Genomic DNA, 22,546 nt, shown 5'->3' on the forward strand with positions numbered 1-22,546 from the left:
CAACTGGGAAGTGAGAATCTGGCTTGGGGCTCTTGGCCAAATGGGTGTCTGGGTGGATTGTCCTCTAAGATGTCAGCAGGAGGCATAATGAGTAGGAGACTCCAGGAAGGAGGCCAAGCCCCTAGACCTTATCTCATGGCCCTGAAATCACCAGCTTTGCTGTTGATAATGATTTGGGGCCAGCAAAAACTTTGTAAGATATAGTAATATTGATTCATCCTATATCATTTAAATCTGATTTTTAGATAAAACAATTTCTAATAGGCTTAGTTAACTCAGTGACACAATGATATATTAATCATATTTAAAGGATTTGATGTGTTTGATTGCCTTGAATGAAGCTTTTGTCACTTTTCTGCTCAAAATTGGTCCGTGGCACCCGTTCTTATGCAGTTTAAAAGCCAAAAGCTGCGTAATAGTCTACTCAGCCTTACAGCACCTGGTCTCACCATGTCCTGCTCCTCTCATGATCTGCCTTACCCTTCTGACTCCATATCCCATTGCTTCCCCCCATGCCTCCTTGATGTTCTCCCAATGCCTCCTTGCCTGCTCACCTCAGGGCCCTTGCACTTGCTGTTCCCTTTGCCTGAAATACTCTTGTCCAAGACACCCACATGACTCTCTTACCTTTTGTACTTTATTCAAATGCCATCTTCTCAATGAGGCTTTCCCAACTATAGTTTTGATTCTCTTAAGTGTTTTTAATAATTATAAATCTTTTCTGTCTCAGGCCATTTGTGCAGCTATAAAAATACTTTGGGACTGGGTAATTATAAAGAACAGAAATTGATTTCGGACACTTCTGGAGGCTGGGAGGTCCGGCAGTTTGGTGTCTAGTGACAGCTGCACTTTGCTTCCAAGATGGCACGATGTTGCTGCATCCTCTGGATTGGAGGACTGCTGTGTCCTCGTGTGGCAGAAGGGATGGAATGGCAAAAGAGGGCAAACTTACTCCCTTAGGTCATTTTAGAAGGGCACTAATTCCATCCATGACGGCAGAGTCTTCCTGGCCAAAGCACCTCCTAAAGGTGTTACTGTTGCAATGGGGATGAAGTTTTAACATGAATTTTGGAGGGGACAGAAATGTTCAAACCACAGCACTTAAATCTTGACTTAGGATTTTTTGACTTCACAGTGGGTTTAATGGGGTATTAAATGGATTTTAAACTTATAATGTTTTCAACTTACAGTAGGTTTTTTGGGATGTAACACCATCATAAATTGAGGAGCATTTGTACTTAATTCTAAATATTCCCAACGCTAAAGGATCATTTATCCGTTAAAGAATACAATTACCACTCTAGTTAGCAGAAGTTCTTTATGACTCAGGGATGTTTGCTAAGCAGGCTAACAAGATTCGTTTTGCTGACCCTGATGGGACACATTAAATTTTAGATTAATGACTATATATCTTTAAAAAGTTGATTTTCTCGGCTGTGCATGGTGGCTCACACCTGTAATCCCAGCGCTTTGGGAGTCCAAGGCAGGTGGATCATGAGGTCAGGAGTTCCAGACCAGCCTAGACAAGATGGTGAAATACAAAATACAAATACAAAATTAAAATACAAAATTAGCCCAGTGCCATGGCGGGCACCTGTAATCCCAGCTACTTAGGAGGCTGAGGCAAGAGAATGGCTTGAACTCTGGAGGCGGACGGAGGTTGCAGTAAGCCAAGATCACGCCATGGCACTGCAGCCTCAGTGACAGCGAGACTCTGTCTCAAAAAAAAAAAGAAAAAAAAAAGTTGATCTACTCAACCACAACCTTAATTCACGTTACACTCGCTACCTAAATCTTTAGTCATAAGAAATACATGTCTTTTGCTTCTATTCCAAAGACCTTCGAACTTAATGGTTCCTAAAATGTGTAATTGTCTTTCCTAACCACCTTTTTAAAGATCATTGAACTTGATGGAAATCTTGAATTCTGTTATATTCTTGGGACTATTATAATATTTAACTCTTACGGATATTTAAAATGGTTCCATTTAGATTTTGGATGTCCCACATAAATTGGTCTAACTTGCGATTTCAACATATAAAGTCACTCTACTGAAAGAAGAAAATCTGAAATGTATTACCCATTGTTATGACCTAATAATATAATTCTGAAAATAACTTAAATCTTTTTTGATGACTCAAGAATACTATGAATATAAGTTATATTAAAATCCTATTAATGTAAATATCAAGTTACAACTGACTCCAATGTATAGGACAATTTTTTTTTTTTTTTTGAGTTATAACTTTTTTTGGGGGAGGGGGATGGAGTTTCATTCTTGTTGCCCAGGCTGGAGTGCAGTGGTGTGATCTGGGCTCACTGCAACCTCCACCTCCTGGGATCAAATGATTCTCCTGCCTCAGCCTCCCAAGTAGCTGGGATTACAGGTACCCACCACCATGCCCAGCTAATTATTTTGTTTTTAGTAGAGACGGGGTTTCACCACGTTGGCCAGGATGGCCTCAATCTCTTGACCTTGTGATCCGCCCAATTCAGCTTCCCAAAGTGCTGGGATTACAGGCATGAGCCACTTTGCCTGGCCAGCATGAGGTTTTTAAGGTTCACCCACGTTGTAGTATGTACAGTCATATGTCACTTAATGATGGAAATACGTTCTGAGAAATGCATTGTTAGGTGATTTTTGTCATTGTGTAAACATCATAGAATGTACTTTTACAAACCTAGATGGTATAGCCTACTACACGACTAGGCTGTATGGTATAGCCTATAGCTTCTAGGCTAAAATGCTGTATAGCATGATACTGTAGGCTTTCATACCCAGGCTGGGTGCGTGGCTCACGCCTGTAATCCCAGCGCTTTGGAAGCCAAGGTGGGCAGATCATGAGGTCAAGAGATAGTGACCATCCTGGCCAACATGGTGAAACCCCGTCTCTACTAAAAATACAAAAATTAGGGCCGGGCGCGGTGGCTCAAGCTTGTAATCCCAGCACTTCAGGAGGCCAAGGCGGGTGGATCACAAGGTCAAGAGATCGAGACCATCCTGGTCAACATGGTGCAACCCCGTCTCTACTAAAAATACAAAAAATTAGCTGGGCATGGTGGTGCGTGCCTGTAATCCCAGCTACTCAGGAGGCTGAGGCAGGAGAATTGCCTGAACCCAAGAGGTGGAGGTTGTGGTGAGCCGAGATCGCCCCATTGCACTCCAGCCTGGGTAACAAGAGCAAAACTCCATCTCAAAAAGAAACACAAAAAAACAAAAATTAGCTGGGCATGGTGGTGTGCACTTGTAGTCCCGGCTATCTGGGAGGCTGAGGCAGGAGAATTGCTTGAACCAGGGAGGTGAAGGTTGCAGTGAGCTGAGATTATGCTACTGCACTCCAGCCTAGGGCATAGAGCAAGAATCTGTTTCCAAAAATAAAAACACAGGAAAGCTACAATAAAAATATGGTATTATAATCTTATGGGACCACTGTCATATATGTGATCAGTTGACCAAAACGTTATACGGCACATGACCATATCAGTACTCATTCTTTTATGGCCAAGTTACATTCCATTGTATAGGTATACAGGTATTGTTTACCCGTCTGTCCATTGATGGATGTTTGGCTTTTTGCCACGTCTTAGCTGTTATAAACAATACTACTATAAATACTTGTATATCAATTCTGTGTACAATTCGTATACAATTTCTGTGTAGATGTATGTGTTCATTACTCTTGGATATATACCTAGGAGTGAAATTGCTGGGTCATATGATAACTCCATGTTTAATCATTTGAGGAACTGCCAGATGTTTTCCAAAGTTGCTGTACCATTTTACATTTCAACCAGCAGTGTATGAAGGTTCTCATTTATCTGTACTCTGGCCAACACTTGTTATTTTCATGTTTTAAAAAAATTACTATTGTATCTCTGGAAAAACAAGGAAAATAAAGAAAAAGAAGAAGAAAAGAATTTTTAAAGAATTATTGTAGCAAGCCATCCTAGTGAGTGTGAAGTAGTAACTCATTGTGATTTTGATTTGCATTTCTCCAATGATTAATGATGCTAAACATCTCTTCGTATGCTTATTTCTGTTTGTCTTATATAATCTTATTTATTTTAGCTATTATCTCATTTAATCATCTTAACAGACTTCCTTAGAGCCTCTTAACAGTCAGTAACCTCATTTTACAAAAAGGAAACCAATGCTAAGAGTTAAGTAACTTGATGGAGTCACACAGCTAATGATTGGTAGACCTATAATCCTGTTTTTCTTCTTTTTAAAATCATTCAAGGCTGGGTGTGGTGGCTCAAGCCTGTAATCCCAGCACTTCGGGAGGCCGAGGCGGGTGGATCACGAGGTCAAGAGATCGAGACCATCCTGGTCAGCATGGTGAAACCCTGTCTCTACTGAAAATGCAAAAAAAAAAAAAAAAAATTAGCTGGGCATGGTGGCACGTGCCTGTAATCCCAGCCACTCAGGAGGCTGAGGCAGGAGAATTGACTGAACCCAGGAGGCGGAGGTTGCGGTGAACCGAGATTGCGCCATTACACTCCAGCCTGGGTAACAAGAGCGAAACTCTGTCTCAAAAAAAAAAAAAAAAGAAAGAAAAATCATTCAAAAGTGCCCAGAACCCACAAAAGTGGAGAGGCTTCTAAGATCTAGCTCTTACATACTTTTCTAGTTTCCTCTTCTGCCACCTTTTCATAGGCTTGAAGTCTCTAGCTATAGCATGCTGCTTCTTTTTGTGTGTTTTTTTTAATTTTTGTTTTTTTTTTTTAATTATACTTTAAGCTCTAGGGTACATGTGCAGAACGTGCAGATTTGTTACATAGGTATACATATGTCATGGTGGTTTGCTGCATCCATCACCCCATCATCTACATTAGGGATTTCTCCTAATGCTGTCTCTTCCCTGTTCTCCCATCCACTATAGCAAGCTTCTTTGCTGCTTCTTCTTCTTTTCTTTTTTTTTTTTTTGAGACAGAGTCCCACTCTGTCGCCTGGGCTGGAGTGCAATGGCACAGTCTTGGCTCACTGCAACCTCCAGCTCCTGGGTTTAAGCAATTCTCTTGCCTCAGCCTCCCTAGTAGCTGGGATTACAGGCGACCGCCACAACGCCTGGCTATTTTTTTTTTGTATTTTTAGTAGAGATGGGAGTTTCTCCATGTTGGCCAGGCTGGTCTCAAACTCCTGACCTCAGGTGATCCGCCTACCTCAGCTTCCCAAAGTGCTGGGATTACAGGTGTGAGCCACCACGCCTGGCATATAGCAAGCTGCTTATCCCCAAGGAGGCCATGCTGTTTAATATGTTTTTGCCTTCACATTTGGTGCTGTCTCTGGCTAGAATGTCTTTTGCCCTCTTTCTCAGTATAAACTTCTTTTCATGTTTCAAGACCCAACCCTTTTGGAAACATTTTATACACTCCCAGTTACAATCATTTGCTTTCTTGGTTTTACAATTCCCTTCTACTATGAGTATTTTCTTCATTGTATTGTCACTTTGTCTAAGTGTCTCTCTGTCTCTTCTCTGTCTGACCCTCTCTCTCCTAGTAGACAGTGAGCTGCTTGAGTGTGAGCACTGATCTTTGACATGTCATCACCTCTGTATTCTTAGAACCAGGTATAGTCTGGTGTAGAGTAGTTGCTCAATAAATATGTCTTGAATTAATGTGTTTTACCTTTCAATTTGAGTATCTGTCCTTTGCATAAAAATATAATATAGAAAGCATTCTTTATGAGGGGAAAAAAAATGGAATAAAAGGGCCAGATACAGTGGCTCACATATGTAATTCCAGCACTTTGGGAGGCCAAGGCGGGCGGATCACTTGAGGTTAGGAGTTTGAGACCAGCCTGGCCAACATGGTGAAACTCTGTTTCTACTAAAAATACAATAATTAGCTGGGCATGGTGGTACCTGCCTGCAATCCCAGCTATTCAGGAGGCTGAGGCAGGAGAAACGCTTGAACCCAGCAAGGGGAGATTGCAGTGAGCCAAGATGGTGCCACTGCACTCCAGCCTGGGTGGCAGAGTGTGACTCTGTCTCAAAAAAAAAAAAAGTAAGAATACAAGATTTTTCTGTTAAAATATAGAAAGAGCCAGACATGCCGGGCGCGGTGGCTCAAGCCTGTAATCCCAGCACTTTGGGAGGCCGAGGCAGGTGGATCACGAGGTCTAGAGATCGAGACCATCCTGGTCAACGTGGTGAAACCCCGTCTCTACTAAAAATACAAAAAACTAGCTGGGCATGGTGGCGCGTGTCTGTAATCCCAGCTACTCAGGAGGCTGAGGCAGGAGAATTGCCTGAGCCCAGGAGGCGGAGGTTGCGGTGAGCCGAGATCGCGCCATTGCACTCCAGCCTGGGTAACGAGCGAAACTCCGTCTCAAAAAAAAAAAAGAAAGAGCCAGACATGATGGTGCACTGCTGTAGTCCTAGCTATGTGGGAGACTGAAGCAGGATCACTTGAGTCCCGGAGGCCAAAGCTGCAGTGAGCCAAGATGGTACCACTGCACTCAAGGCTGGTGGGACCTTGTCTCAAGAATTTAAAAAAGGAAAATATACCTCTGTGGAGTTCTGAACAATGTAAAATTAATTACCGTATCAAAAGATGAAGTTGTTTCTTTCACCTGTTTTTCTGACCCTTCAGAAAACCTCCACTGCTTTGAGTCCTGTGGCTCCCAGCAGCCTGTGAAACACGGAGGGCATAATGGATGCCTTATGTCACCTTCAGTTCCCTCTGTCTCCCTGGCACTGTTGGACTAGGTCCAACATCAAATTCTTACAGTTCGAGAATATCTGGGGGAAGTTTTTTGTTTTTGTTTTTGAGACAGGGTCTCGCCCTGTTGCCCAGGCTGGCATTGCAGTGGCACCATCACAGAGCTCACTGCAGCCTCAGCCTCTCAGGCTCAAGTGTTCCTCCCACCTTAGCCTACCGAGTAGCTGGGACCACAGGCATGTACTACTACACACTCAGCTAATTTTTAAATTATTTGTAGAGATGAGGTCTCACCATGTTGCCCAGGCTAGTCTGAAACTCCTGGGCTCAAGTGATCCTCCTGCCAGTGCCTTCCAAAGTGCTAGAATTATAGATATGAGCTACGACGCCCGGCTGGGGGAAGTTTTATTACAAAATCCACAATGTATTTTTAATCACTGGAAGATACTTCAGCAAACCAAACCAAGCCATAATTTTATCCACAACTTTTTTCATATAAATATTAGAATATCATTCTAAGTATAAACAGTTGAATTTTACTTTTTTTTTTTTCTTTTTAACAGAGATGGAGTCTTCCTCTGTTGCCCATGCTAGAATACAGTGGCATGATTGTTGCTCACTGCAGCCTTGAACTCCTGGGCTCAAGAGATCCTCCCTTTTGCCTCAGCCTTCTGAGTAGTTGGGACTACAGGTTTGAGCCACTGTACTCAGCAGCATTAAAATATAAACTTTTAGGTTGCAAATCTTATTTTAGATTGTAGATCTCATTCTCATGCAAATGCTTCTGTGGTAACATTTTCTTAGTTTGAATAATAAACACCCTAGTTGATAGAGCATAATTAATGAGGTAACAATTAAATGGAAAAATGGCAAAAATTGGCCAGGTCCAGTAGCTCACACCTGTAATCCCAGCACTTTGGGAGGTTAAGGCAGGCAGATCACTTGAGGTCAGGAGGTCGAAACCAGCCTAACCAACATAGTGAAACCCCATGTTTACTAAAAATACAAAAATTAGCTGTGTGTGGTGGCACGTGCCTATAAACCTAGCTACTTGGGAGTCTGAGGCAGGAGAATCTCTTGAACCAGGAAGCAGTGGTTGCAGTGAGCTGACATTGCACCACTGCACTCCAGCCCAGGCGACAGAGCAAGTCTCCGTCTCAAAAAAAAAAAAAAAAATGTTTGGGCAACATGGTGAGACCTCATCTCTACAAATAATTTAAAAATTAGCTGAGTGTGTAGTAGTACATGCCTGTGGTCCCAGCCACTCAGTAGGCTAAGGTGGGAGGAACACTTAAGCCTGAGAGGCTGAGGCTGCAGTGAGCTCTGTGATGGTGCCACTGCATGCCAGCCTGGGCAACAGGGCGAGACCCTGTCTCAAAAAAAAAATCGTTTCTAAGCCGGGCGCGGTGGCTCAAGCCTGTAATCCCAGCACTTTGGGAGGCCAAGGCGGGTGGATCACGAGGTCGAGAGATCGAGACCATCCTGGTCAACATGGTGGAACCCCGTCTCTACTAAAAATACAAAAAACTAGCTGGGCGTGGTGACGCATGCCTGTAATCCCAGCTACTCGGGAGGCTGAGGCAGGAGAATTGCCTGAACCCAGGAGGCGGAGGTTGCGGTGAGCCGAGATCGCGCCATTGCACTCCAGCCTAGGTAACAAGAGCGAAACTCCGTCTCAAAAAAAAAAAAAAAAAGAATAATTTGGCACACACCTGTACTCGGGAGGCTGAGGTGGCAGGCTCCCTTGAGCCCGGGAAGGTAAACGCTACAGTGTGCTATGATCTCACCACTGCACTTCAGCTTGAGCAACAGAATAAAACCATGTCTAAAAAAAAAACAAAAAACAAAGAATAATTATTCCTTAAGGTGAGGTCTGTAATTGACTAGTTGGAGCAGAGGGCTGCTATTCTCAGGTACACATATAGTTTTGAAATGATTACTCTCACTGTGTAGTTACACAAATATGATGAAACCAGTCAACATTTTTTTTTCCTGTATCCACATTTGTATAAAACAAGAAAATGTCTGGTAATAAAATTCTAAAATGTTTACATTTTCTACTCAGTGAAAGCAATATTTAAAAATGTTTAGGTAATTAATAATAATAGCTGACATTTATCAAGGGCTTGTTATAAGCCAGGCACTGTTCTAAGCACTTGCTTGGATTATCTTCTCATTTACTCCATCTCACAGCTCTGTAAGCTATAGGTATTATTATTATTATTCCTGTATTAGTCCATGTTCACATTGATAAAAAGAAATACCTGGCAGGGGCCAAGTGCTGTGGCCTGTAATCTGAGCACTTTGGGAGACCAAGGCAGGTAGATCATGAGGTCAGGAGTTTGAGACCAGCCTGGCCAATATGGTGAAATCTCGTCTCTACTAAAAATACAAAAATTAGCCGAGTGTGGTGGCATGCACTTGTAGTCCCAGCTACTCCGGAGGCAGAGACAGGAGAATTGCTTGAACTTGGAAGGCAGAGGTTGCAGTGAGCCAAGATCACACCACTGCACGATCACACCACTACACAGCCTGGGTGACAGAGGGAGACTCCGTCACAAAAAAAAAAACCTGGCCAGGCACAGTGGCTCACACCTGTAATCCCAGCACTTTGGGAGGCTAATGCAGGCGGATCATCTGAGGTCAGGAGTTTGAGCTGGGATTGCACCACTGCATTCCAGTCTGGGCAACAGAGCAAGACTCCATCTCAAAAACAAAAAAAAATAAATATCTGAGGCAGGGTAATTTGTAAAGAAAAGAAATTTACCTGGCTCATGGTTGCACAGGCTGTGCAGGAGACATGATGCTGGCATCTGCTTCGTTTCTGGGGAGGCCTCAAGAAGCTTCCAATCAGAAGACATGGGGGAGCGAGACATCTCACATGCAGGAGCAGGAGCAAGAGAAAGAGTGGGAGGAGGTGCTGTACACCTTGAAACAACCAGCTCTCACAAGAACTTACTATCATGAGGACAGTACCAAGGGGGATGGTGCGAAACCATTCATGAGAAACTGCCCCCATGATCCGGTCACCTCCCACTAGGTCCTACCTCCGACACTGGGGATCACAATTCGACGTGAGATTTGGTGGGGATGCAGATCCAAACCCTATCAACGCCCATTTTACAGATGAAGAAACTAAGGCACAGAAGGCCAACTTCCCATGTCACCCAGTTAGCAGAAAACCCAGAATTTTCACCTAGGCAGTCTCATGCCAGAGCTTATACTCTGGACCACACTGCCTGGTGCTGCCATTCATAAACAAACTACTCGCCTTTCTACTCAAATATTGAGGCTAATTAGTTGCCAATAGATTGTCTGGATCTAGTTGCAGGAAAGAGAAACCACTCTAATGTCTTAAGCAGAAGAGAATTAGGTGTTTACAAAATCACTGGAAGGTCTGAGAGGAGTGGGCTCCAAGCTGGGCCTTCAGACATTGTTCTAGAATAAGAGTCCAGGCCGGGCACGGTGGCTGACACCCATAATCCCTGCACTTTGGGAGGCCAAGGTGCGTGGATCACCTGAGGTCAGAAGTTCAAGATGGGAGATGGGGAGGGGACAAACAAGTTCAAGACCAGCCTGCTCAAAATGGTGAAACCCCATCTCTACTAAAAATAAAAAAATAGCTGTGCCATCATAGGGGTCACCTGTAATCCCAGCTACTCGGGAGGCTGAGGCAGGAGAATCACTTCAACCCAGGTGGAGGTTGCAGTGAGCAGAGATTGCACCATTGCATTCCAGTCTGGGCAACAAAAGTAAAACTCCATCTCAAAAAAAAGAAGAAAACTGCCCAACAGGTCCCCACAGGGAGTGGGAGGCTTCCAGTGTCATTGCTAGTGTAATCCAGAACTTTCAGAGACCAAAGTGGGAGGATCCCTTTGAGCCCAGGAGTTTGAGTTTATAGTGAGCTATGATTGCACCACTGTACTTCAGCACTTCATCCTGGTGACACAGTGAGACCCTGCCTCTGCATATAAGTAAGTAAAAGGAAACAAGCCTGCTACACCTTAACTTTCCTGAACTCCTACCAAATAGTGACTCGTATCTTCACCATGTTTGCCTCTTGACAATTATGAAGCTTTTGACAGTAGAATTCTGCTGTGAAAAAAAAAAAGTTTTCATAAATGTGCTTGCCAGCATCAACAGCCAAAACAGAAGAAAGATGGTTCTCGGCCGGGCGCGGTGGCTGAAGCCTGTAATCCCAGCACTTTGGGAGGCTGAGGCAGGTGGATCACGAGGTCAAAAGATCGAGACCATCCTGGTCAACATGGTGAAACCCCGTCTCTACTAAAAATACAAAAAAAAAAAAAAAACCTAGCTGGGCAAGGTGGCACGTGCCTGTAATCCCAGCTACTCAGGAGGCTGAAGCAGGAGAATTGCCTGAACCCAGGAGGCGGAGGTTGCGGTGAGCCGAGATCGCGCCATTGCACTCCAGCCTGGGTAACAAGAGCGAAACTCCGTCTCAAAAAAAAAAAAAAAGAAAGAAAGATGGTTCTCACCTCATTTCTGCCTTCCAGATCTCACAGAACATCTCATTGATGGGCCACATTTCACATGGGGAAACTGAATTGTAAAGGAGTCTGGGAAATGAACTTTTTAGTTTTCCAGAAGTAAGTTAGAAAGGATGCTCATGGCTAGGCAAGGTGGTTCATGCCTGTAATGCCAGCACTTTGGGGGGCCGAGGTGGGTGGATCTCTTGAGCCCAGGAGTTCAAGGCCAGTCTGGGCAATATAGTGAGACCCTTTAAAAAAAAAGATGCTGTATGTGCATCCACAGATCTACTCTAAAATCTGCTAGAGTGGAACTTGGTAGTTATCTCAAAAAATAACATTCCATCAGTATGTAAAAACTGTTTGTGGCACAGACTGTGCTCAGAAATCCATTCTTTTGGCCAAGTGCGGTGGCTTATGTCTATCATTCCAACACTTTGGGAGGCTGAGGTTGTGGGTGGATTGCTTAAGTCCAGGAGTTTGAGACCAGCCTGGGCAATGTGGCGAGACCCCATTCTACAAAAAATACAAAAAAAATTAGCCGATGTGGTGGTGCACACCTGTGGTCCCAGCTCCTCGGGTGGCTGAAATGCGAACATCCCTGAACCTGGGAGAAAGAGGTTGCAGTGAGCCAAGATTTTGCCACTGTACTCCAGCCTGGGTGAGAGTGAGACCCCATCCCAAAAAAACAGAAATCAGTTCTCTTAAGCCACAAATTACCACTGTACACACCCAGTACACTGCACAGTAGTTAATATGCCCTTAAATGACAGTGTTGAAGCAGTGAAGCAATCCAAGTAAATGCCACTCTCTGAATGCCCTTCTAGCTCATTACAGCTAGGTGACAGATGAGCTTTTAGTATAGCAATAAGTTGTTCTCAAACACTATTAATTTTGGGCCAGGTGCAGTGGCTCATGTCTGTCATTCCAATACTTTGGGAGACCAAGGTGGGAGGATCACTTCAGCCTATTATTTCAAGACCAGCCTGGGCATCATGGAAAAACCCTGTCTTCAAAAAATATAAAATTTAGCCTGGTACACCTGTAGTCTCAGCTGCTCAGAAGGCTGAGGCTGGAGGATCACTTGAGGCTGGGAGGTCAAGGCCACAGTGAGCCATGGTCACACCACTGCACTGAGTGACAGAGTGAGACTGTCTCAAAAAGAAAAAAAAAAAAGTTATTTCAGTTTATTTTCTTATTTCTTTATTTAGAGACAGGTCTCACTATGTTGCCTAGGCTGGTCTGGAATTTCTGGCTTCCAGTGACTTTCCTGTCTCTGCCTCCTGAAATGCTGGGATTATAGGCGTGAACCACTGGGCCCAGCTCCTCTTCTTTGTACTTGCCTGTATTTTCTTTTTTTTTGACAGAGTCTTGCTCTGTCACCCAAGCTGGGGTGCAGTGGTGCAATCTTAGCTCACTGCAACCTCAGCCTCCTGGGTTCAAGTGATTCTCCTTCCTCAGCTTCCTAAGTAGCTGGGACTACAGGCGCACGCCACCCTACACCCAGCTAATTTTTGTATTTTTAGTAGAGATGGGGTGTAACTGTATTGGCCAGGCTGGTCTTGAACTCCTGACCTCATGATCCACCCGCCTTGGCCTCCCAAAGTGCTGGGATAACAGGTGTGAGCCACTGTGCCTGGCCACTTGCCTATATTTTCTAAATTTTCTATAAGCACATAATACTTTTATAATCAGGAAAAAAACTTTTTTTTTTTTTTTTTTTTTTTTTGAGACGGAGTTTCACTTGTCACCCAGGCTGGAGTGCAATGGTGCTATCTCGGCTCACTGCAACCTCCACCTCCTGGGTTCAGGCAATTCTCCTGCCTCAGCCTCCTGAGTAGCTGGGATTACAGGCACGCTTCGCCATGCCCAGCTAATTTTTTGTATTTTTAGTAGAGACGGGGTTGCACCATGTTGACCAGGATGGTCTAGATCTCTTGACCTCGTGATCCACCCGCCTCAGCCTCCCAAAGTGCTGGGATTACAGGCTTGAGCCACCGTGCCCAGCTAAAAACAAATTTTTTAAATCAATTTCATTGGTCAATCAGAATTATTTTGGTGGAAATTCTTAGCTTAATTACTTGGTTTAACAAGCATAAAATTCCTTTTCCACTGCTTATGGAAATAAAGCCTTTACACTTTCTACAATAACAAAACCATGATAGTCAATGAAAAAAAAAAGTTGAGTCATTTTGATTTTGATAACTGAAAAATTTGGGATGCCATAGAAATTGAAGAGTTTTTTTGGGGGTTTTTTTTGAACCATATGTAGATTTTCCCACTTCCCTCTTAACTATAGTTTGTAAGATATGTTGAATTTTTAAAGCTATTCTGTTCAGTTTTCTTGCAAAACATATTGATGACATTTGGAGGAAAAAAGCAATAGAACTTACTATCTTGGTATCATTTGCTGGCCTGCCTTTGGATAATGTTGTGTTAAGTTTATTTTATTATCAAAGTTAAAAATTATGTTTGGGGCTGGACGCGGTGGCTCACACCTCTAATTGCCAGCACTTTGGGAAATGGAGGTGGGTGGATCACCTGAGGTTAGGAGTTCCAGATCAGCCTGGCCAAGATGGCAAAACCCTATCTCTGCTAAAAATACAAAAATTAGTCAGGTGTGGTGGTGGTGGGTGCCTGTAATCCCAGCTACTCAGTAGGCTGAGGCAGGAGAATCACTTGAACCCGGGATGGGGAGGTTACAGTTACCAAAGATCTCGCCACTGCGCTCCAGCCTGGGCAACAGAGTGAGACTTTTTCTCAAAAAAAAACAAAAACAAAAAACAAAAAAAAAACGTATGTTTGGGCCGGGGACAGTGGCCTACACCTATAATTCCAGCACTTTTGGAGTCTGAGGTAGGGGTATTACTTGAGCCCAAGAGTTTGAGACCAACCAGGGCAACATGACGAAACCTCATCTTTCCAAAAAACACAAAAATTAGCTGGGCATGGTGATGGGTACTTGTAGTCTCAGCTACTTGGGGGACTAAGGAGGGAGAATCCCTTAAGCCTGAGAGGTCAAGACTGCAGTGAGCTGTGATCATGCCACTACACTCCAGGCTGAGTGACAAAGTGAGACTGTCTCAAAAAAAAAAAAAAAAAAAAATGGCTGGGCACAGTAGCTCACACCTATAATCCCAGTACTTTTGGAGGCCAAAGCGGGCGGATTGCCTGAGGTCAGGAGTTCGAGACCGGTCTGGCCAATATGGTAAAAACCCGTATCTACTAAAAATACAAAAAAAGTAGCTGGGTGTGGTGGTGTGAGCCTATAATCTCAGCTGCTTGGGAGACTGAGGCAGGGGAATTGCTTGAACCAGAGAGATGGAGGGTGCAGTGAGCCGAGATCACGCCAGTGCACTCCAGCTTCAACGACAGAGCAAGACTCCATCTCAAAAAAAAAAACAAAAACAAAAAAGGATGTTGCTTTTTATTTGTCATAATATTTTTTAATATTAGAAATCTCTTCTTATAAACTTTAAGACTGAGGTTAGAAAGTTATATATATAAAACATAAAAATGTGTATATAAAATGTGTATATTTCTTTAAAAAGAGTTCCAAGCCAATTTGAAGCAAAATGATGTTTCTATTAACTATTACTGTTAATATTAATGATTTATTTATATTACATTATTATATATCATATATTACATGTTTGTTATATATTTAGATTATTAATTATTGATGATTTTCTACTAACTATAATTATTATTAACTATTAACTATTGTTATTAGTAATCTGTACCAGATAGTCTATTTTTACATGTTAAAAATGTTATCTGACAGAGGCTCTTATATAACTTTTTTTTTTTTTTTTTTTTTTGAGATGGAGTCTCACTCTGTTGCCCAAGCTAGAGTGCAGTAGCAGGATCTCGGGTTACTACAACCTCCACCTCCCGGGTTCAAGCAGTTCTCCCTGCCTCAGCCTCCTGAGTAGCTGGGATTACAGGCACCTGCCACCATGCCTGGCTAATTTTTGTATACTTGGTAGAGACAGGGTTTCACCATGTTGGCCAGGCTGGTCTCGAGCTCCTGATCTCAGGTGATCCACCCATCTTGGCCTCCCAAAGTGTTGGGATTACAGGCATGAACCAGCGTGCCTGGCCCTTATATAATTTATTTAAATAAATATTTTTTACCTTAGCAGATCTTTCTGCCTCTTATTAGAAAAGTACATTATAAATATCTATTTTCTCTCTCTACAGGGCCATCCTTCAAACACAGTATTTGACTTAGAATCTTCCCTTTTTAACTCCATTCAAGAGCAGCATTCATAAATTTCCAGGTATGAAAAGTTTTAATTCTTGATCTATGTCACTTAAATGCATTGACAAAAAGTAGAATTTTGTAGTTGTAGATTTTATATATCAGAGAATGGATCTATTTCTTGAAAATTCACTAGGATATTCAGTGTTCTGATCTTTTTGGTCTCCGTATTCACTTATTGCTAATTTTTTAAAATGACATCTTTATTTTGAATACTCTCTTAAGGCAGTATAGTATATCCTTGTGAATGTGGGCTGAATTTTTTTTTTTTTTAAACATCCAGGATACACACTTGAAATACATTTTTTATTTTTTTTTAAACTGGTATCCAGGCAATTGTATGGAACTACATTTTTAACTCATTGCCTCTCTTGTGCCTTGGATTCCAGGGCAAATAATGCTAAATGTAAATGTATAGAAACCATCTCATCGACATTTAATTTAATTTAAATAAGATGTTGCTAGCTCTGTCACTGAGGCTAAAGGGCAGTAGCATCATCCAAACTCATTGCAGCCTCCAACTCCGTGGCTCAAGTGATCCTCCCACCTCAGCCCCCAAGTAGCTGGGACTACAGGCCCACGACACCATACCCGGCTAGTTTTTGTATTTTTTTGTAGAGATGAGGTTTCGCCATGTTGCCCAGGCTAGTCTCAAACTCCTGAGCTCAAACATCTACCTGCCTCAGCCTCCCAAAGTGTGGGGAGTATAGGTGTGAGCCACTGTGCCCAGTCTATTTTACCAAACTCTTATCATCAGTTATTAAAATCTTTTGAATGCCGCCCTCTGTTGATGATTCCTGAATCTTTATCTCCAGCCTAGATTTCCTGAGCATATATCCAGACATCCTTATACTGACTTCATGCTTGGTGAACAAGATTTTAATGACTGACTTTCTGTATCACTTCCTCATAAGGAAAGGAGAATATGTTGGTCAGTGGAAAACAAATATCTATCCCTTTGATGTTTACATTTTTCATCATAATTTATAAAATTGCATTGTGTCTCTCTTATATGTATGGTATATCTGACGTACCACATACAGATATATAACATGTATAGACCTATATACCAACTCTGTGAGCTTGATTAAAGACAGAGCATGGGGGAATAAGGAGGGAAGCAGGAAGGTGTTTGGCCCTAAGAAACAGATCATCTTTTTGCAGAACAAAATCACGTTTCCAATCAGTTTCTGAAAATCAAAACCTAAACAAGAGGGAATGATGTAAATGCTACCAATTTATCTTAGCATCTAGCGAGCTGGCCATTTTCTCTTTTTTTCTTTTTCTTTTTTTGTTTTTTGTTTTTTTGAGACAGAGTCTCTCTCTGTCACCCAGGCTGGAGTGCAGTGGTATGATCTCTACAACCTCTGCCTACCGTGTTCAAGCAGTTCTTCTGCCTCAGCCTCCTGAGTAGCTAGGACTACAGGCACATGCTACCATGCCTAGCTAATTTTTGTATTTTTAGTAGAAACGGGGTTTCATCATATTGGCCAGGCTGATCTCGAACTCCTGACCTCAGGATCCGCACACCTCGGCCTCCCAAAGTGCTGGGATTACAGGAGTGAGCCACCCCATCCAGCCTCTTTTTTTCTTCCTTTCTCACCCTCCCTCCTTCTTATCTGCGGTAGTAAGCTTCTTAGGGAAAAATTTAGATTTTCTCTTCACAGTACTCCAAATACATTCTAGAAGAGCTAAGTATTACATACCTACACACACACACACACACACACACACACAAATGGAAGTAAACATTCATCAAATATCTGGAGGTGGGAAGATATCCTGAGAGTAGAGCACACTGAAAACAAATTATGGGCCGGGCGCGGTGGCTCAAGCCTGTAATCCCAGCACTTTGGGAGGCCGAGGCAGGTGGATCACGAGGTCGAGAGATCGAGACCATCCTGGTCAACATGGTGAAACCCCGTCTCTACTAAAAATACAAAAAACTAGCTGGGCGTGGTGGCGCGTGCCTGTAATCCGAGCTACTTATGAGGCTGAGGCAGGAGAATTGCCTGAGCCCAGGAGGCGGAGGTTGCGGTGAGCTGAGATCGCGCCGTTGTACTCCAGCCTGGGTAACAAGAGCGAAACTCCGTCTCAAAAAAAAAAAGAAAACAAATTATGTAGGGAACTTTCAACATGTGCCATTAATTCACTTATTTGTTTATTAGTGTCCAAGTCTGAAGGATATAGATATGGAGGCTGAGAAGGGAAAGGTTTGGGCTGGAATGGTTCCTGAGTCCTGGATTCGGCACTAGAGGGAGATAGTATTACTAATATGCAAGAAAGGAGTCACAGATGAGAGTAAATTTCAGGGGTTAAGAAAAGGCAGCAGTAATAAATTTGGAATACAGTAAGTCTGAGGTTATCTTCTGCCTCTATCTGATGATTGATAACAATGATGATAAGAATTATAACAGAGGCTCATATATTATTGAGCAGCTAGCTACAATGTCCCAGGCACTTGCAGAATTCTTGGCATTTGTAATGTCAAATTGAATCTACAATTCCATGAAGTGGCTCTGTACTCTCATAAACTCCCATTTATAGGTGAGGAAATGGACGTGTAAACCACAGCAGAGCCAGGGTTTAGATTCACTTTGATGGCACAGCCCATGTGTTTACCCACTGTTATTTATGCTGCTTCCAAGTCCTACTGATCTGCTGATTCTACCTCTTTTGCTCATCTCTATTTCTTTCCTTTCCTTTTTTTTTTTTTTGAGACGGAGTTTCGCTCTTGTTACCCAGGCTGGAGTGCAATGGCACGATCTCGGCTCACCGCAACCTCCGCCTCCTGGGTTCAGGCAATTCTCCTGCCTCAGCCTCCTGAGTAGCTGGGATTACAGGCACGCACCACCATGCCCAGCTAGTTTTTTGTATTTTTAGTAGAGACGGGGTTTCACCTTGTTGACCAAGATGGTCTTGATCTCTTGACCTTGTGATCCACCTGCCTCAGCCTCCCAAAGTGCTGGGATTACAGGCTTGAGCCACCGTGCCCGGCTTCTTTTTTTTTTTTTTTTTTTTTTAAGAGAGAGTCTCACTCTGCCATTGGAGTGCAGTGGCACGATCTTGGCTCACTGCAACCTCTGCCTCCCGGGTTCAAGCGATTCTTCTGCCTCAGCCTCCTGAGTAGCTGGGATGACAGGCATGTGCCACCATGCCCAGCTAATTTTTGTGTTTTTAGTAGAAGTGGGATTTTACCATGTTGGCCAGGCTGGTCTTGAACTCCTGACCTCCAGTGATCCACCTGCCTTGGCCTTGTCTACTTATTTTCATCACCACTGCTGTGGTTTAAATGTTGGTCCCCTTCAAAATTCATGTTGAAACTTCATCCTCAATGTGATGGGTTTTTTTTTTGAGACAGGGTCTCACTCTGTCGCCCATGCTAGAGTGCAGTGGTACAATCATGGCTCACTGCAGCCTCAACCTCCCCAAGCTTAGGTGATCCTCTTACCTCACCCTCCTGAGTAGCTGGGACTACAGGTGCATGCCACCATGACTGGCTAATTTTTGTATTTTTTGTAGTGATGGGGTTTTGCCATGTTGCCTAGGCTGGTCTCCAATTCCAGGGCTCAAGCGATTTGCCTGCCTTGGCCTCCCAAAGTGCTGGAATTACAGGCATGAGCCACCAAGCCTGGCCCAATGTGGCAGTATTGAGAAGTGGGACTATTAAGAGGTGATTGGGTTATGAAAGATTAATGGGTGATCATGGGCGGAACTGGTGGTTTTATAGGAAGAGGAGGGGAGATGTGAGCATGCTCAGCCCCCTTGCCACCTGTACTAGTCTGTTCTTGCACTGCTATAAAAAAATACCTGAGACTGGGTAATTTATAAAGAGTAGAGGTTTTTTTGTTGTTGTTGTTTGTTGTAAGAGACAGAGTCTTGCCCTGTTGCCCAGGCTGGAGTGCAGTGGTGCAGTGCCAGCTCACTGCAGCATCTGCCTTGGGTTCTAGCAATTCTCCTGCCTCAGCCTCCTGAGTAGCTGGGACTACAGGCACATGCCACTATGCCCAGCTAATTTTTTGTATTTTAGTAGAGGCGGGTTTTACTGTGTGGCCCAGGCTGCTCTCGAACTCTAAGCTCCCAGGTTTATAAAATGGCATTGTGCAGTCCACCTGCCTGAGCCTCCCAAAGTGCTAGGATTACAAGCGTGAGCCACCACGCCCGGCCAAAGAATCTAGAGGTTAAATTGGGTTCACAGTTCTGCAGGCTGTATAAGAAGCATAGTGGCTTCTGCTTCTGGGGAGGCCTCAGGAAGCTTCCAGTTAAGGTGGAAGGCATAGGAGGAGCTGGCATCTTCACATGGCTGGAGTAGGAGGAAGAGAGGTGCCACACACTTTTACACAACCAGATCTCATGAGAACTCACTCACTATACAGTGTCAAGGGGGGATGGTGCTAAACCACTCATGGGAACTCTGTGCCCATGATCCAGTCACCTCCCATCAGGCCCCACCTCCAACACTGGGGATTACATTTTGACATGAGATTTGGCCAGGGACACAGATTCTAAGCATAGCACTACCCATTCCCCTGCACTGTCCCAGGACTCTGCAGTCTCCACCAGCAAGAAGGCCCTCACCAGGTGTGGATGCTTGGCCTGGGACGTCTCAGCCTTCAGAACTATAATACATAAATTTCATTTCTTCTTTTTTTCTTTATCTTCTTCATGATGAGATTTATATTTTTTTCTTTTTTTTCCTTTTCTTTATAAATTACCCAGTTTCAGCATTTTTTTAAAAATTATAAGTAACGAAACAGACTCATACTACAATACCACTACTTACAACTACTTCCATTCCTTTTTCTTTCTTTTTTTTTTTTTTTTCAGATGGAGTCTTGCTCTGTCACCCAGGCTGGAGGAGTTCAGTGGAGCAACTTCGGCTCACTGTGACCTCTGCCTCCCAGGTTCAAATAGTTCTCCCACCTCAGCCTCCTGAGTAGCTGGGATTGCAGGAGGCACGTGCCACCATATCTGGCTAATTTTTGTATTTTTAGTAGAGACGGGGGTTTCACCATGTTGACCAGGCTGGTCTCGAACTCCTGACCTCAAGTGATCTGCCCACCTTGGCCTCTAAAGTGCTGGGATTACAGGCATGAGCCACCACACCCAGCCCAACCCCTTCCATTTTTACCCCTCCCATTTTGTCTAGATTACAACTGCCTCCTGCCTGGTGTCACTGCCAGTGCTGTTCTTACTGCTCTCTGGTTTGATCAAATACTAAATCACCTCTTTCCTTTGCATAAAACCCACCAGTGCTTACAATGTCTAATCCAGACTCTTTAAGAAGGCAAATATGGTGCTCCACCCATCTGTCACCATCTCTTTTGCATCCCGTGCTCCAGCCATATTGAAGAACTTACTTCCTATTTTTCTGATTATACCAGTCTGTGCCTTGGCTCAAACTATATCTTCTACCTAGAATGATTTTCCTCTTTTTTTTTCTGAGTGAAAACTTCCTTGCTGGATCCATGCTCCCTCTGAAGGTGTAGGGCAGAGTCCTTCCTTGCCTCTTCCTAGTTTCTGGTGGGTGCCAGTAGTCCTTGGCATTCCTTCCATTGTAGCTCCGTCATTCCAACCTCTGCTTCTGTCTTCATATGACGCTCTTCCTTCTGTGTGTGTGGTTTTGTTTTTGTTTTTGTTTTTTTGAGATCAGCCTGTTGCCTAGGCTGGTCTTGAACTCCTGGCCTCAAGCAATCCGCCATTCTTTGGCCTCCCAAAGTGCTAGGATTACAGGTGTGAGCTACCGTGCCCAGCCCCTGTGTGTCATTTCAATGTCCTCATTTCTCCAGATATTTCTTTTTTTTTTTTTTTGAGACGGAGTTTCGCTCTTGTTACCCAGGCTGGAGTGCAATGGCACGATCTCGGCTCACCGCAACCTCCGCCTCCTGGGCTCAGGCAATTCTCCTGCCTCAGCCTCCTAAGTAGCTGGGATTACAGGCACGCACCACCACGCCCAACTAGTTTTTTGTATTTTTAGTAGAGACGGGGTTTCACCATGTTGACCATGATGGTCTCGATCTCTCGACCTTGTGATCCACCCGCCTTGGCCTCCCAAAGTGCTGGGATTACAGGCTTGAGCCACCGCGCCTGGCTCTCCAGATATTTCTTTTTTTTTTTTTTGAGACGCAGTTTCGCCCTTGTTACCCAGGCTGGAGTGCAATGGCGCAATCTCGGCTCACCGCAACCTCCGCCTCCTGGGTTCAGGCAATTCTCCTGCCTCAGCCTCCGGAGTAGCTGGGATTACAGGCACGCGCCACCATGCCCAGCTAATTTTTTGCACCATTAGTAGAGACGGGGTTTCACCATGATGACCAGGATGGTCTCGATCTCTTGACCTCGTGATCCACCCGCCTCGGCCTCCCAAAGTGCTGGGATTACAGGCTTGAGCCACCGCGCCCGGCCCAGATATTTCTTTATAATTATACCACCATAATTCAGAATGACCTATCTTAACTTGACTATATCTGCAAAGACCCTGTTTCCAAATTAAGGTCTCCTGTGTAGGTATCAGGGTTTAAGACTTCAGCATATAATTCTGGGGGCACAACTCAACCCACGTTTCACACTCGGGAGCAGGAGCAGGAGAGTGGAAGGAGGTGGTACATGCTTTTTTAATTTTTTGTTTATTTTTATTTGAGACACAGTCTTACTCTGCCACCCAGGCTAGAGTGCAGTGATATGATCATGGCTCACTGCAGCTGCTTCAAACTCCTGGGCTCCTGTGAATCTCCTGCCTCAGCCTCCCAACTATAAGGAGGCCACCACACCCAGCTAATTTTTTAATTTTTTTGTAGAAATGGGGTCCCACTATGTTGCTCAGGCTGCTCTTGAACTCCTGGGCGCAAGCAATCCTTCTACCTCAGTCTCCCATAGTGTTGGGATTATAGGCATGAGCCACCATACTCAGCCTGGGCTGTTCGTTTGTTTGTTGAGACGGAGTTTTACTCTGTCGCCCAGGCTGGAATGCAGTGGCAAAATCTCAGCTCACTGCAATTTCAACCTCTCAGATTCAAGTGAGCGTGATGGCTCACCCTGTTATCCCAGCACTGTGGGAGGCCAAGGCAGGAGGATCCCTTGGGCCCAGGAGTTTAAGGTTGTGGTTTCTTCATGGAACCTGGTCATCTCTTAGGTG

At 43.9% G+C, this 22,546-nt stretch overlaps 1 protein-coding gene across 6 annotated transcripts in view; it reads left to right on the forward strand.

Moving 5' to 3' along the window:
- The window catches only part of ZBTB8A (zinc finger and BTB domain containing 8A), a 57,061-nt gene that overhangs the window by 1,867 nt on the left and 32,648 nt on the right, over positions 1–22,546 (forward strand). For 5 of the 6 annotated variants that reach the window (XM_074380460.1, XM_074380456.1, XM_039474281.2 and 2 more), the window contains one exon: positions 15,354–15,433. The gene's annotated coding sequence lies outside the window, so the exon portion shown is untranslated. Of the gene's footprint in view, positions 1–7,921; positions 10,638–15,353; positions 15,434–22,546 lie in introns of those variants that run through there. The other variant, XM_074380459.1, reaches the window with a different exon arrangement.

This window comes from Saimiri boliviensis, chromosome 11, assembly GCF_048565385.1.
Source record: "Saimiri boliviensis isolate mSaiBol1 chromosome 11, mSaiBol1.pri, whole genome shotgun sequence".
NCBI classification, from domain to species: Eukaryota; Metazoa; Chordata; class Mammalia; order Primates; family Cebidae; genus Saimiri; species Saimiri boliviensis.